The 16,039-nt window shown below is 30.3% G+C and overlaps 3 long non-coding RNA genes across 7 annotated transcripts in view; 1 reads left to right on the forward strand and 2 right to left on the reverse strand.

The window, feature by feature from the left end:
- Positions 1 to 2,606, reverse strand: part of LOC127071395 (uncharacterized) — a 27,344-nt gene extending 24,738 nt beyond the window's left edge. For all 4 annotated transcript variants that reach the window (XR_007785000.1, XR_007785003.1, XR_007785001.1 and 1 more), the window contains exon 1: positions 97 to 2,606. This is a non-coding gene — a long non-coding RNA (uncharacterized LOC127071395). The remainder of the gene's footprint in view (positions 1 to 96) is intronic.
- Positions 2,607 to 2,902: 296 nt separating this feature from the next.
- LOC127071396 (uncharacterized) lies at positions 2,903 to 8,732 on the forward strand. Of its 2 annotated transcripts, none has more exons than XR_007785004.1 (2): positions 2,903 to 3,045; positions 6,275 to 8,732. It is a non-coding gene; the product is annotated as an uncharacterized LOC127071396 (long non-coding RNA). The 2 variants fall into 2 exon arrangements; XR_007785005.1 differs by having other exon boundaries at positions 2,910 to 3,045; positions 6,280 to 8,732.
- Positions 8,733 to 8,736: 4 nt separating this feature from the next.
- The window catches only part of LOC127071397 (uncharacterized), a 55,770-nt gene continuing 48,467 nt past the window's right edge, over positions 8,737 to 16,039 (reverse strand). The window contains exon 6 of the long non-coding RNA XR_007785007.1: positions 8,737 to 9,211. This is a non-coding gene — a long non-coding RNA (uncharacterized LOC127071397). The remainder of the gene's footprint in view (positions 9,212 to 16,039) is intronic.

A 16,039-nucleotide genomic window follows, 5' to 3' on the forward strand; every position in this document is an offset into this window, starting at 1 on the left:
TTATTATCATACAATTATATCATATTATTATATTCTGTAATTTTATTTGATTCTAAAGTGTAATTAAAAGTGAATGTAGTTTGAACTTATAAATACCCCATTTTGAGATAAGGTTTTTTTTTTCTTTTTTCCCCAATAAATGCCGTTAGCAACTCGGGTTGCAATGAGACATAAATGCAGTCACTGTTGATTTCTTTTGAGTACCGTGTATATTTCTGGTGTGGCGGCTCGTACAGCGGGAGTGCCGCGTCGGAGAAATCGCCCGTAGAGAAAGGGTTTATCACCACAGTAATTACCAATGAAACGATCACGACCTACGGTCCATGCACTCTCGACATTTATGAACGTCCGATACAATTCCACTTAGTCCCGAACTGTTTCCCTATCCCTCATGGCGGTATACTCGACAAATTTCTTTAAAAACTCAGGCAAAATAAACTTTATGGAAAAAAATCATATCATGGAAAGGAATCCAAATGCCATGTACGTAGTACACACCACATGAGCTCGTCTTTGGTGAGTTAGCCAGAATGCCAAATGATTTCCATAAATAATTTGCGAAACAAAATTTATGCGTATTACTTAGCAAAGTCAAACGAACAATTGAATAGATCTCAAGAAGCTGCTAGACATAATTTAAGACGTTTATACCGGCGCGTACAAATCTTACATACACTTGAATTTTCCGTCAGAGTGAGCATATCAATAAAAATTTAGTTCGTTTAATAACTTAATAAAAATTGCCACATAGTTAAAATTTCAATAATGGAAATTTAACATATATTAATTGAAAAAAAGTAGGATGAAGTAAAGCATTAATATAAGCGCCGCTCCATAGAGAGAAGCGCAAATAGCAGTGCTGGCGTGAACGTGTTAAATCAGGCAAAGGTAAGATAAAAACAATATCATGATAAGAAATAGAAGTCGGTAAATTCCAGATAGGGGATTGTGTATACTTCTTAAAGAACACTACTTGAATAAATCAAAATGCCGATAAAATTGCTTCGTGGAAATCATATAATTGATATACGGTTTTAGTAAAGTGCAGCATAGCGAGTTAATTGTTCTCCTGAATGGCCTACATAGTAATAAACAAGCGACACTAAATATAGTAGTAGTAATTCACTTAATTAAATGTGTTGCAACCGAAGTAAAAATACGGCAAGTAGCAGACTGCTACAGGGAATTACCCATAATGTATCAAAATAAATCATATTTCTTGGCTCCAAAAACCCGAATAATATAGAAAGGTTCATCAAAGGATTGCAACGAGTTGCTTCTTACATATACAATGTACACAGTACAGTATCAAGTAACATCGAGTACACCGATCCTGAATATCTGGAACAAATGGAAGTTAATCGTGACCTCAATAAGTTGAGATCACACATTATGGAACCCATAAAGAAACCCGCCATCCTTGACACATTCGTCAGAGGAATTAGTTGAAAACATATACCCACAGGAAAAATTTCATTATATAATCTCATGGACGAAGACTCACTGGACAAGATCGTCGCAAACATAGGTGAACGACTCTGCAGAGCATTCGTTACTTTTTGATCAGGAAATATCTTCGGATATTCATTATTTTTCGATCCACAAAATACATCGCCAAGATTCTCTTACATGGATACGCATTATGGGTGGAGGCTGCACGTAATGAGACTCACTCACACATCTCTTAATTTATTTAGCTAGAAAACCGAAAAGAGCAGGAGACGAAGATACTTGAGAATCATACGTAACACGCGAAGAAGAGGGAGACGCAACAGAAAATCTAGATAGAACACATATATCAAATTAAATCCTATACACAAGGATTCTAAAATGTACGTATATGTACGTATATTTTCAAATAAGAGGAAGTAATATTACATCCTATGCCAACTTGAAACTATAAAATGAGACTCTAAATTTTTTCTAATATTGTTTTGAATAAGCGACATCTCGTTTTTGTTTCGTATTTGTTTATGTTACTGGAATCTGTTTTATGCGGAATCATAATTATTTACTAATACACATATTCTAATATATATATATATATATATATATATATATATAACACTATTATACATAAAGATTGATATGACCTAATTAAGTCTACGTATACAAGGAGTCGAGGAACAGCAGACTCTTCATGCACGAGACGAGCACAAGTCCATGGAGATCCATCTTCACTATACGCAACTTCCAAATGCTTACAGCCGGCAACGCAGCGTCGCATCGAACGATTCCTTTGGACGTCTTCGCCGCAAGCCACGACGGACCAATGACAATGCAGTGGCAAGCTATCCTTTGCTGATTGGTCAACGCTCTTTATATAAACAGCTGTATAGGCCGTTTTCGATTTCATCGATTATCTCTTAGATTTTTACTTCGATTATTTTTTTTGATCATTTCTTGGCTTATTTTCTTGACTGTTAAATTATTATACTTCGATTTTTCTTATATTCGATTATCTTCGATTATTATTTCTTTAGTTATTTATTCGACTACTCTCGATTGTTATTCGATCGTTATTCGATTATTATTCAATGCTTTACTGTCTATTACTTCGATTAATTCTCAAATCATTATTTGGTTATTGATCTTAAATTATTAACGATTATTATCGTTTACATTTTTCTATCAAACTTATTCTAACTCTTGAATAAATTAAGTATTGTTAAATCAATCTAATTAATCTAAATTAATAATCCCGGTTGTGTCTAATAGAAACGATGTTTTTCGATCTTCAATTTATTCCAAATTAAAATGAATCCTAAATCAAATTCTAATTCGTTCGCTTATAAAAATCGTTCTCAGTGGCGTAGTCGACAAACTTCTACGTATAATTTCACTTCTAATCATCACGACGCTTTGGGAATCGAATCAACAGAAACCAAAGATTATGAGAATCGATCAGTCCAAATTCAGCTTCCATCGATTTCATCAATCCAGAAGTGGATTCTACCGACAAATTTCGCCGCTAGCCAACTCTCGCAATCTGAGATATCACGAAATCTGAGGTAAATTGCAACGCAGCCATTCGTCAAAATAAAGGTGGGTGCTATTTACCACTAATAAATATTTATTTATACCAGACCCGGACAAATGACCGGTTCAAAATTTAATTACGAGTTGTACATTTATGTTATTTCTTCTGTTCATCATCAACTTTTTGTAAGTTCTTAGATTCTCTAATTAATCAATTTCTCAACTGTTTTTTTTGCTATTTCTTTTTTGATTTTTTGATTGAAAGAAATTCATCGCCTGACTTGTTTACCGTGACCGATCTTTTGAGCGGTGTACAAATTTGTATCATTTTCTAAATTTTTCTACCTGGGACTTTATCTCTGGACTTAAGTATCACAACTATAGATAGTTGTATATATCTTAGCACGATTTTGTTCTAATTTTATATATATAGAACAGATTTATTAAGAATGTTCAAAATACTTACAAACCCGATATGAATCTTATGAGCAACTTGTTGATTAGCAACTATTACTTACAAAAGCAAGATATAAATTTACACAGTACATAATAAGTAAGTCTAATAAATTTGGTATCAAGTTTTGATTAGCATCAAATATCAACAGTAAATACATTATAAAGAGTTTTTCATATTTGGGAGAAACCCAACCATTGTCAATACCACTCAATGAATTTGTTCTCCTCAAAATTGAACTATTTACTCGATATTGGAGACATATTACGACGGACAACTTTTTCACAAGTGCATCACTGATAACAAAATTATTAGCAACACGAACAACATTATTTGGGACTATTTGAAGTAACAGAAGAGAATTGCCCAAGTTGGCGAAATCAGCAAAAGACAAAATGGAATGTTTCTCAAGAGTACTTTATAAATCAAATAATTGTACTCAAACAATGTATAAATTTAAACTGAGTAAAAATATTAGAATATTAACTTCGAATCATAAAATTGTAAAAATCAATAATAACAGAAAGTGAATACCTGAATTATTGAACTGTTTTCCTTTAACACGAATAGTTCTAACAAGATTTCCTCAAGAATTTTCAATAATATTTATATTAGGGGAATGAGCTGGCTATTTCGAAATTTAAATATTATTTTTATCAAAAAATAGTTTTACAACTTTCATAGTATGAACTATCCACTGCATTCTTTGCTGAACATGAATTTTTCACGGGAACTCTCGTTATACATGTTGCAATTTGTTCACTAATTATTTTTAAATATTGTACACAATTCATTTTATTATTGATAAAACTTATATTTGTTTTTCCACGGTAATCAGTACCGGTCTATATCATAATACCTCCGTCATTTAACGACCATTCAAAAATATTGTTTCTTTCTAAAAATCATGATAATAATAATTCTATTCTTTACGTCTGTCCAAATAAAATTTTTTTTCTTTAGTAAATATTACTTTTTCCACTAATTTTCCCAATATGCATATTGTTTTGCAAATTATAATCTCATCTTTTTATATGATTCAGATAGAAATTTTTTTTTGAGATTTTTTTCATTGCGAATGGTCACATTTTAAAGAATATGTTAGATATTTCTAATGTTTGCTTTTACTTCTGCTATTTCAGTAATCTGTTTTGCAATCACTAGTGGATTCGATGCTATTCTTAGAATAGCACGTTTTTCGCATGTTCTTTTTTTGCATATCATCTGAAACGTTTTGTTTTTCTATATTTTTCTGGGATTTTAAAGTAAATTTATAATAACTTTTCGATTTTTATGAACTGTTTTAGTTATCTTTGAAGTAATTTTTTTTTATAATATCATAATTGTTTTTATTTTACTATTAGATAATTTTTACCATATTATATTCTTAAAAAATCTTATATAATATTTTATTACATTATATTTCACTTATTCATCTTCATTAGACTAAGTAATGAAAATATGCCATGTATGCTATTATTCTATCGAACTAATTTTCTATAAAATTTACCAAAACAACAATTCTAAAAATTTAGAAGTCATATTTACATTTCAAAGTCATTAAAGTCGACATATAAGAAATAACTGAAAAAACATATGAATAGCAAGATTCATATTCGATTGTAGAATCAAATTCCGTTAAAAAAAGAGTCAATCTAGCTTACATACATGAAAATCTTTCTTCTGCATAGTTACTGTAAAAACCTTATAGTCCATTACAATTTCAAACTTTATATTTAACAAATACGTATATCCTAAATTTGCATAGTGCTTTTAGAATGGCTAACACCTTGAGTTTGTTTGTATACCCTTTTACAACCAATGTAGTTTTATTACTTATGTAATAAATTGGATGAAGAAAAATCTTCTTGATCTTTTTGTAACAGTTTTGCTTCATAAACAAATAAACACATGTCAAAGCTTCTATAGCTCAGAATAACAGCATACGTTTATAGTTTTGTATTCAGATTAGCCTTATACAGTCTTAAGACAAATTTATCAATTACTATCGACTTCAGTTGCACGAATTCAATATTCATTAAAAGTTCTATTCGATAGATCGGTCAATAGTCGGACCATTAGCACATATCGTGATATAAACTTTTTAAAACAACCAGTCAGTCCTAAGAAGTCACGTACGCTCATGCAAGGATAGGAAGATTTTATGCGAAGACTTCGAAGTACTTTATGTTCCAGCATTAAGAGAAAATTTGATATCACAAGGATCACGAATTTACTTTTACCAAAGAAAGATGTGTGACAAAGAATAAGAATAATGTTTCAGCTAAGGATGATTTATGTGAACGTTTATATAAGTTAAAAAAATTCAATAAGGCACTTATAGTTCAAAATCATTTGCTTAATTTTTAGCACAGTTGGTATAGAAACTTAGGATATAGGAATTTTGAAGAAATTAAGGAAATAGTGTCTAAAGGTATGATTATGGGTGTCATGATTAAAGAGGTGAATAAGGAAAGTTTACGACACTTGTATTAAGAAGAAGATGACAAGAAGACCTTTTCCGTTAAAGTCTGATAGTAAATCCAAAAAGATATTAGAATTAATTCATACAGATCTTTGTGAATCTTTGCAGACCATAATGCCAGAGAAGAAGTGCTGTATATTAATATTAATTGATGATTATAGTAAATACATAATATATCTGCTAGACCAGAAATTAGAGGTAACAGTCAGGATTAAAGATTTTATATAAGATGTAAAGATGATAAAATTCCTAAGGTATTCAGATCGGACAGGGTAAACAATATGTAAATAAAGAATTAAAAAATTTTTTTAGAAAATAAAGTATCAAGAATCAATATACAGTCAATTACATTTCAGAACAGAATGCAAAAGAATAGTTGCAAAAAGAAAGAATAAATCCTTAACGGAAATGGCGAAATGTCTTTTAATCAATGTAGGATTCGAGAAAAAGTACTGTAAGTCTGTTTACTTTGCTAACTACTTGCAAAATAGGTGTAGACTAACCACTGAGTCTACACGTATAAACTCGATAAAGAGATGGTGTAGTATGGATTTTGATCTTAAGGATACACATACTTTCAAATGTAAGGCATATGCACACATACCCAAAGAATAAAAAAAGTTGGGCAATAAAGATAAAGAGTACAGATTTTCAGGTTTCAATGAGAATTCTAAAGAATATCGCCTTTTAGATAACAGTATGGACAAAATTATTATGAATCGTGACATCAAGTTTATAGATTCAATGAATATTTTACCATTAAGGAAAAGGAGTCTTTATCAAATAAAAATAATCTTTTGAAAATAGAGTTCACGAATTAAGCTTTGGTTAATATAGAGGTAAATGGAGAAGATACCGAAGAAAGTGAAAAAATCCGAGAAGAAAACACCGAAGACGACATTGAAGAACATGGAGAAGGAAATGAAGATGAAGATCATCATACAAAACCAAAGAAAAATCGAAGATCTTATAAGGACAATTTTGCTGAACATGCTATTGTTTTTTGGACATAGCCATAAAAGGGGAAGGTATACATTGGCAATGACTAATGAAATGGTATGCTGGATAAAGATGTCTGCAATTTAGTTGAACGATGTAAAGGAAAAGATGTTATCGATTGTTGTATATATGGTATTAACCAATAAGTACAGACCAGATGGAAGAGTTGATAGAAAGAAAATTAGGTCGGTAGCCACAAGCTTTAGTTAAATACTTCAGATGGACTTTAACGAAAATGTTGTGCTTATAGCGTATATGAGTTCGATTCGCTTATATCGATATCGCCACCGAGTGGATACGCAATATTTATCAAGTGTATATAATCACTGCTTATTTAAAGCAATTATTGGATGAAGAACAAATACGGAATAGTAAACGGCGGATGAATAAAAAAACTTTTACAAATAAATTTGTCATTTGTATTTAATATTAGATATATAACTGAAAATAAATGTTAAAAATATTATTTATTTGATGTTAAAAATATAATTGAAAATGATTACCACATTAAGATTTACCTAAAAGCAAATGAATTGTCAAATTAAATGATTAATTCTATATTCAGTAATAGTTTTAGATACGAAAATTATAAAAATGTACATTGAATTAAAAAGATTGATATTTAATCACAGTGTGGTATCTTTTAAAACAATTAGGCATGTGCAAGGCAACTTTACGCTCAAACATTGCACATCTTTTGGTGTTCTTTTTTTGAGCGGCTTGATCAATATATTTTGGGAAATGAGCCCACTGTTGTAGTCTCAATTCGCACAATATAAAAATTATGCAAAATATTATGATCCAGCCAAAGTAGTATGTATTGACGAATCTATAATACCATTTTGAGACCGTGTCGTTTTTAGACAATATATAAAACAAAAACGGCACCGATATAGTAGCTTCAAACTAGAATATACCTATAACTTTGAAATATACTGCAATAAACGATTTGGCAAGAAGAGAACTATTCCTACAGGTGTTGCCACTTCACTTTGTAAAAATATTGTTGATAAAGGACATACTTTCTGCATTGATAATTGATATATTAGCATAGATTTAGCAGAAGAATTTATTGTCATAGACATATACGTAATAGAAACAATTTGATCAAATTGTCATAGAATTTTCAAAGAAGTAATGCAAAAAAATTACAAGGAGGAGAAATATTTGCAAAATAAAATAAAGCTGATATCATGAAATGGTAAAACAAACGCGATGTTTTGCTATTATCTACCAAACATTCTACAAATATGGCTGTTGTTAAAAAAAAAGTATATGATAACGTTTAATCGAACTTTAATTAAACTTTTTATTGATTATAATGAAACCAAGAGTTCCATTGATATTTCTAACCAATTGGCACCATACAGTAATCCATTACGTAAAACTTTAAAATAGTATAAAAAAGTATGATTTGAGCTTTTATTAAATACATCAGTTGTAAATGTTTGAATATTATATAATATCCAGCAACATAAATCTATATCGATAGTAGAATTCAGAAGACAAGTTATTTATTCATGTCACTGTTAGGATGAAAACAACGATTTATCTGTTCAAATTACAACAAATTCTACAAAACGTCATGAAATTAAAAAATAGGAGGGCAAAGTTAGAAAACATTGTAGTTCTTGTTACAAACGAAATATAAAACATTTGATATTGAAGTAGAAAGACAAAAAATTATGAGAATAGTATCGTTTTACATCCAAATAAGCCCTTTTGTGCATTCCTTGTTTTAACAAAGTGAATCATATGTAATTATTAAATATTGTAAATATAACAATTAAACAAAATTATTTGCTTTGTTCTATACTACATTTTTTATAATGCCTCACTCTTTCGCTGAAAATATATTTTACAGTCTTAAACTTATTATAATATGTATGTTTTTAATGCTTTAAATAAGTACATACGTGTAAAGTGTAGCACTGGTGGTACATGCGGCCTGAATGGAAAATTTGATGTATTATCGTTGGTACACGTGGCATGGAATGCCTTAACTTGTGCGGAACCTATACATCGGTCTTGTTAATTATTCCAAGTTGATGTAATCGCCTTGCTCCTGTTGATTGATTAATTGATTAATTCCAAGAATTTCTTCGATTTCTCCAATTGTTCTATACCGATCACTTTTAATTAGCTCCAAAATTTCGCCGTTATCAGTCTCAGCCGGTCGTCCAGGACATGTTGTATCACTAAGATTAAAATTGTTTTCACAAAACTTTCTGAACCACTCACGTGGCATATGGAATCCTCAAGGGCATCTTCACCATACGTATCTTCTTTTGCGCCTGTAAAGCATTCTTGGCTTTACGGAAATAAAAAAACATATGTCGAAAATGGTGCTTATTTTTTGCAATTTTTAATGCTTAATAAAATATAAAATAACACAATATAATGACACAATTTTTTTCATAAATACTCGCTAAAATTTCTTCTGTCAAATAATATCAAAACTTTACACGTGTGAAGTTAATAATATCTCGGTTTTACAACGCCATTTAATGTCATAAACGAGATGAACTTTTACATTAACTCAATAAATTATATAATGCACTATTGTAATATGCTATGCCACGGTAACAATCACAACTTTTGTGAGTGGCAAAGTTGCGACTCTCTACGAACAAACAGATAACAACTGACATAAATGAATCAACATCTGTTTATTTACTACCATTGCTAAGGAATACACATGTATTCATCTGATATAAAGATAATTGTAACTACATTAAGCAGAAGATATTTTTAGTGTTAGTAACTTTTACTGAATTCATTTTCAGAGAACAGGCGTAATTCTTAATCGATTTTGATGATCGAGGTCTTATTTTAAAGATGAAGTTTTAATTTAGATTTACTTACTTTTCTGAATTTTTAAAAAAATTAAAATTTTTTATTTCTGCATAAACTATTTGCAAAAAAATACTGAATAATAAAATTTTCAAAAAATACAATTTTTAACACGTTTTTTCAAAGAAAATAAAGCTTTTTCAAAAATTCGGAGAAGTAGAGTCTTAAATTAAACCTTCGTCTTTAAAATGAGACATTTTGCTATTTTTACTTTAATATTTTTCTTATTTGCATAATATAAAATAAAAGTAGCTTGAAGTTGCTAATCAGATGCTCTATGGAAAAATAGTAGATTATATATCATACTCTGTCTAATAAACACTTTTATATCCATCAACGTTAAGGTTGCAAAAGAACGGTGATAATAGCGAAGAAAAAGTAATATTTGATTCTTAACGTTTATATCTTTGGTCATCTAGTAAACGTAACTCTGCTCGCTGCTTCAATATAAATACTTCCATTATAAAACAATAGAATATGTTTCTACGTTCCACCCTTATCATCGCTTTAATCGTTTATCGCAGCTCCAACATAAACAATTAAGGAATTTTTCAAAACGAGTTGCTCTTTGCAAATAAGGCAAATATTAATGTTAAAATAAAAACTTTGTTTAAAGTCTGTTAATATTATCGGTTGATCATGATTGTACACTAACCGTAATAGATGTTTAATTTTCATTACGAGGAACATGAGGCAACTTATTGCAAAAAAGAAACGATAGCTTTGTATTTAATTATCGTTTTATTGGTTAGAGTCCTCTACCATTCATGTCATATTCTTATCTAATTTTCATAACGTTATGTATACGAGTAGTGCATTCCATTGTTCAACTGATTATCCTAATGATTTCATTGCACGAATGTGTTGCTGTTTATCGTTGATTGTTAATTATCCCAATTAAATTGGAAATTTTGTGGTTAAATAAACAGTTCAAATAGTAAGTATATATATCGTAAAATTATTACTCGATCGTTATCGTATGTAAATTTTAAAAGATTCCAGGCTTCTGAATACTTGTCGTTAGTAGTTTCAAATGAATTAATATGTTTCGTCAATTAACAAAGATCGTAAATATTATAATTTCTGTAATTAAGTTTGTTAGTCCCTGATGTTAATTTGTCATGAATATGAATGTATAATATATTTATGAATAAGTCAATTTTTATACTTTTTATGGAATTTAGAAAGATTGATTTTTTTTCTATTGTCGCAAAGGAATTTTCAAATAATTGATAATTTTGTTGATGATTTTAAAATATTATTTGCAAGTGCAATTGCATTGTAAACATTTTCAATTATATGTATCTGCATTTTAGTTGCTTTGTGATCTGTTATGGATTTTAATATTTTTAATTGTGTATAGGGATTATTGAAAGAAATGTATATTTCTTCCAGTTTCTTTGCCAAATGTTTGTCAAATTTGTCAAGGAATTTCTTAAAATTGTTAATTGTGCTTTAAAAATTAATATTATAATTTATCTAGATATAATGTATCTAGATCTTTGACAATAATAAAATTTCACGAAAAATGATGTTAATTTTGTAGTTAATGAATCACTGAACTGTTTATGATAATTACTGAACTATGTTTTTTATATATTAAATTATCACTGTTAAATTAGCACCTCTGATTAATCTCTTAAGTACGGCTGAATTTTGCGCGGAGCTGTTTCTCTGTATGGCAGAGTTTTGACATGAATTACGCGTAAACGATACGGCACTAGCAATGTGTGACGGAAAGGGTGATCAATGACAGATTTATTATTTCCCTTAGAAGCCCTTCTAACCCCGTACAGGAAGCATTAACCATGATAGCACAGTAGGTTGAAAAATGGAAAATTAAAATAAATGCAAAAAAGTCAGCTCCTATCATATTCACAATAAGGAAAGTTATAAGCGTAAGCATTAAATTAAAAGACGAATATCTTGCTACAGTTGATAATATTAAATATCTCGGAATGTATTTGGACAAAAGACTAACATGGAAAAAGCACATACAAATGAAGAGGAAACAGCTAGATATACAAATAGAAAAGTTATACTGGATACTGGGATACAAATCTCCACTATCATTATGAAAGAAAATATTACTATACAAAGTCTCAATAATTCCAAAATTGACATGTGATATACAACTATGAAGTTACGCAAAAAAAAAAGCAATGTGAACATTATTCAGAGATTCCAAAACAAAGTTCTAAGGACAATTGTAGCTGCTCCTTGGTATTATCATGCTCTACGTCAACGTAAAACTGTAAAATAAAATTATAAATCGGAATCCCAGAATTTTTCCGAACTTTGATGTTAAGAACCGACATCTCGATTTTTCTATATAAAGTAGAAGTAAAACTAGAATGTGAATCTACCTTATAATATATCTTTATTCCTAAAAACGCATTACTATTATTATTATTATAAATAAAGAGCAATGTGATCTAGGCTAAGGCTAGATGCACGAAAAGTAGGGGAACGGCAAACGCCGAAACCATGTGCGACGCATCCATGAAGTTCTCATCTCCACCACCAGCAACGCTTCAGTGTTCATAGTAGACGGCAACGCATTGCCAATTGTTCGAAAAACGAGATCCAATTGTTCGTCTCCATCGCAAGTCAGGATAGAATCACGACGGGCTAATGATGACGCAGCAGCAAGCTATCCTTCGCCGACTGGTCAACACTCGCTATATAACCGACTGCACGAGTGGTCTCATCGATTATTTTTCGACCATTCATTTCAGTCGATTTTCATATACTTATTCTTTTAGACTTTCACAGTACAGATTGTTTTCATAGATTATTTTTGCCTAGATTATTTGATTATTCGCTTCTATTATCGATATATACTGCAAGTTCAAAACCTTTTGTATCAATTTGTTATTGTTATTTTTCGAATAAATTAAGTATTGTTGAAACGATCTAATTCAATAATCCTGGTTGTGGCTATTTGCCGAAACGATTCACTTTTCTCCCAATTCATTTTGAAACGATTCTTAATTCAAGATTTAATTCGTTCATTTATAAGTTGATTAACGCGATCAAGAATTTCGTTCTCCATGACACAGTCGGCAAAATCTTTCGTATAACTTTTCTACCAATCATCTCTACTCCTTTGTGGAATCGAATCAATCGAGCCGAGAACAAGGAAAATCGACCTATTCGACAACAGCTACATCAAATTCCCCAATCAGAAAGATGGATTCCAACGACAGGTTGTCGTCAGTCAACCTTTTCTGTCCGACACATCGCGAAATCAAAGGTAAATCATAGCGCGCCCATTCGTCGAAATCAAATGTAGATGCTATTTAATTGATTTGTGCATTCTGTTTGGCATACTATTAGGTAATCCAATCCTGTGCCACTGAATTGCACACAGCAGGTAAAAACCAAAGTGGTACATACTCTTACTACGCAGGAGTTTCTCTAGAGAATTAACAATTTTCTGAGATTCGTGTTTCGTGAGACGTAGCAGTATATTAGCGATGAAACTCTTCATCAAAATGTAAAATTAAATAACGTAAAAGAACGAATTCAAAAGTTCGCAATATCATATAGTCACAGAATAAAAAATCATCCTAACAAACTAATCAAGTATCTAACACAAATTGGGAGCATCAGAAAACTGAAAAGGATAAAACCACCTGACTTATGGAAACGATAAACAAGAAAATTTGTGAAAATAGCACTGGATGTTATTCATATACACACGACACTTATATATATCAAATTTGTTGGTTAGCTCGACAGAGCTAGTTATAAATGAAATTTTACGAATAAAATAAAAAAATAGAAAAGAATTATAGTAAATGTAATCATATCATTTGCATCCTTTGCAAAGGTCACACTTTACAATAACGAAATATTAGAAGCAGAAGATATCGAATATTTATGACTCCACCTAGATGCAAAACTTATTTGGAAAAAACAGATAAATAAAAAAATTCATCAAATCAGAATTCTAAGAAAAAACATCTGTTGGTTAATTAACCTTGGTTGAAAACTAAATACAACAATAAATTATTAATGTATAAAGCCATAATAAAACCCGTCTAGACATGTGACATCTGACTATGTGGTACATACTACCCTTATATGCTAATTCAATTTGCCGAAGGTCTCATTGGACATATTACATGGACTTTAATTTAATAAAAAAAAACCTCTGCTGTTTCAGCAACTTGTCTTACAGTCATCAGTGAATTCGATGTTACTCTTAGAATGGCACGTTTTTCGCGTGCTGTTAGTGATACAGATAGTCCAAGACATTTTGTTTTTGCATATTTATGTGGAGTTTTTAGTAAAATTATAACTTTTTGTTTTCTATGAATTATTTTAGCTATTTTTGAAATAATTTTCTTTTGATAATATTAAAATTGTTTTTATTTCACTACTAGTTAGCTCTTACCCACGATTTATTCTTTAGAAATTTTATAATATTTCTATACTATATTCCACTTACTTTATTTTCACCTTCACTTGCTCGTATTCAATTGAGAAGTAAAAATATGCCATGTTTTTCATTATTATATCGAGCTGATTTAGCATGAAATCTACAGAAACAATAATTCGAAGAATTTAGAAACAATATTTAAATATCAAAATCACTAGTCAACACATATTATAACAAATATTTGAAGAAGCGTATGAATAGAGACATATACTTTTATCTTTTTTCCAAAATATTATAAAATTTACAGGATGTGCTATTATTTTGTCGCAGATATCGGTTTTTTCACTCTTTCTTTTCGTTTGTTTTCCCATTGTATTGTATTATTTTTATATTTATTAAAAATAAATTAATACTAGAAACTCATTTATATCAAATAATGTATACTCATTCGTAAGGGATGATTTGTTTCAACTTGTTCGTTATTACAACTCTAACGTTTTCAATATAACGCTGAAACGTCGTAGTCGTACATCATTCTGATTGCACCATGCTCTTTTTTCTCTGTAGTTTAGTGTTCTCTGTAGACTTTTCGTCCGCAATTTTATTCCTGCATTTGTAATATTAATGAACTGTTCCGTAACAGTAATTATATGAGCTATTTTTCTTTCCTTCTTTTATCTTCTTCTGATTCGTTTTTTCTTCTTCGCACGCTATGTGTTCGAATTAGATTTTGATCGACTGTCTAATCTTACTTGCAAGTTCTACACTCAAAGCACAAGAAATATCGCCTCTTCTTCAGCTGTCACAAATCTTTTTTCTTCGCGAATGATCCAATCTCCTTTTTCTGTTTCTCTTTTGCCAGTGCATTCTCACGCCATTACGAATGCGGAGAATCTTGAGGGCAAACTATTTTAGCAGCTTCGTCGTGATTATGACATCGGATGACTTCTCATTTATATTACGCAATTTCTTGCAATTATCTTTAATTTTTCTATCTGCGTAACGATGGGCTCTTTGTTTTTTATGAGAAATTCATAAAATTGTTGCCAACAACGTTTTTTTGCATTCTTACTTGTTTCTCTAAATAATCTTCGACGTCGTACAATTAATTAAATTTATACGTAGCGATTGATGTATAGGATTAAGTAAGATCATGGCGGCCTTCAACTTTCGTTTCTTTCACTCTGTCGATTCTCATTCTTGTAGTTTTATCGAGCTTTATATCCGTCCTACTTCCACAATGCGATATTCTTTCCATCAAATTTTGTGAGATTAAATTATTTTTGATCTGCCATGATGTAAATAAAAAACATTTGTACGACGCAATATTATCAGAGGAACTTTCACTAAGAAAAATTGTATGAGTGGGAATGCGAAAAGAAATGTCAATAACATTTATGCTCAGTGAAAACGTGTTGGAATCATAATTTATTGATGAAATCAAAAATGTAAAACCATATTGCTTAATGGAAACAAGAATTAAATAAAAATTTAATAGATGCTACAGGTACAATAGAAAGATTAATTGTCTCGGGCAAAGGATAAGCGCAAAGCTGACATATTTGTTAATATACAAGACGATCACCATTGGAGTGGTAGACCCTAACGGATTTATACCATACGATAGATTATATACTAATCGATGTATGTACAGTCCGGGATAATATGATAGTCCACTCAATATTTTTTTCGATTCCTAAATACATGGGTACACATACATACATTTTGCGTACATTGTGTATTCTATATCCCATTATATGTAATATCGAAGATTGCTTTCATAAAATATGGATTAGAGAAGTTATGAAAAGAAATGTAAACGAAAGCTAAAATCAGTGGAACAAAATGATAGCACGCTATATTTAAATTACGTTTGTACAAT

This window comes from Vespula vulgaris, chromosome 21, assembly GCF_905475345.1.
Source record: "Vespula vulgaris chromosome 21, iyVesVulg1.1, whole genome shotgun sequence".
NCBI classification, from domain to species: Eukaryota; Metazoa; Arthropoda; class Insecta; order Hymenoptera; family Vespidae; genus Vespula; species Vespula vulgaris.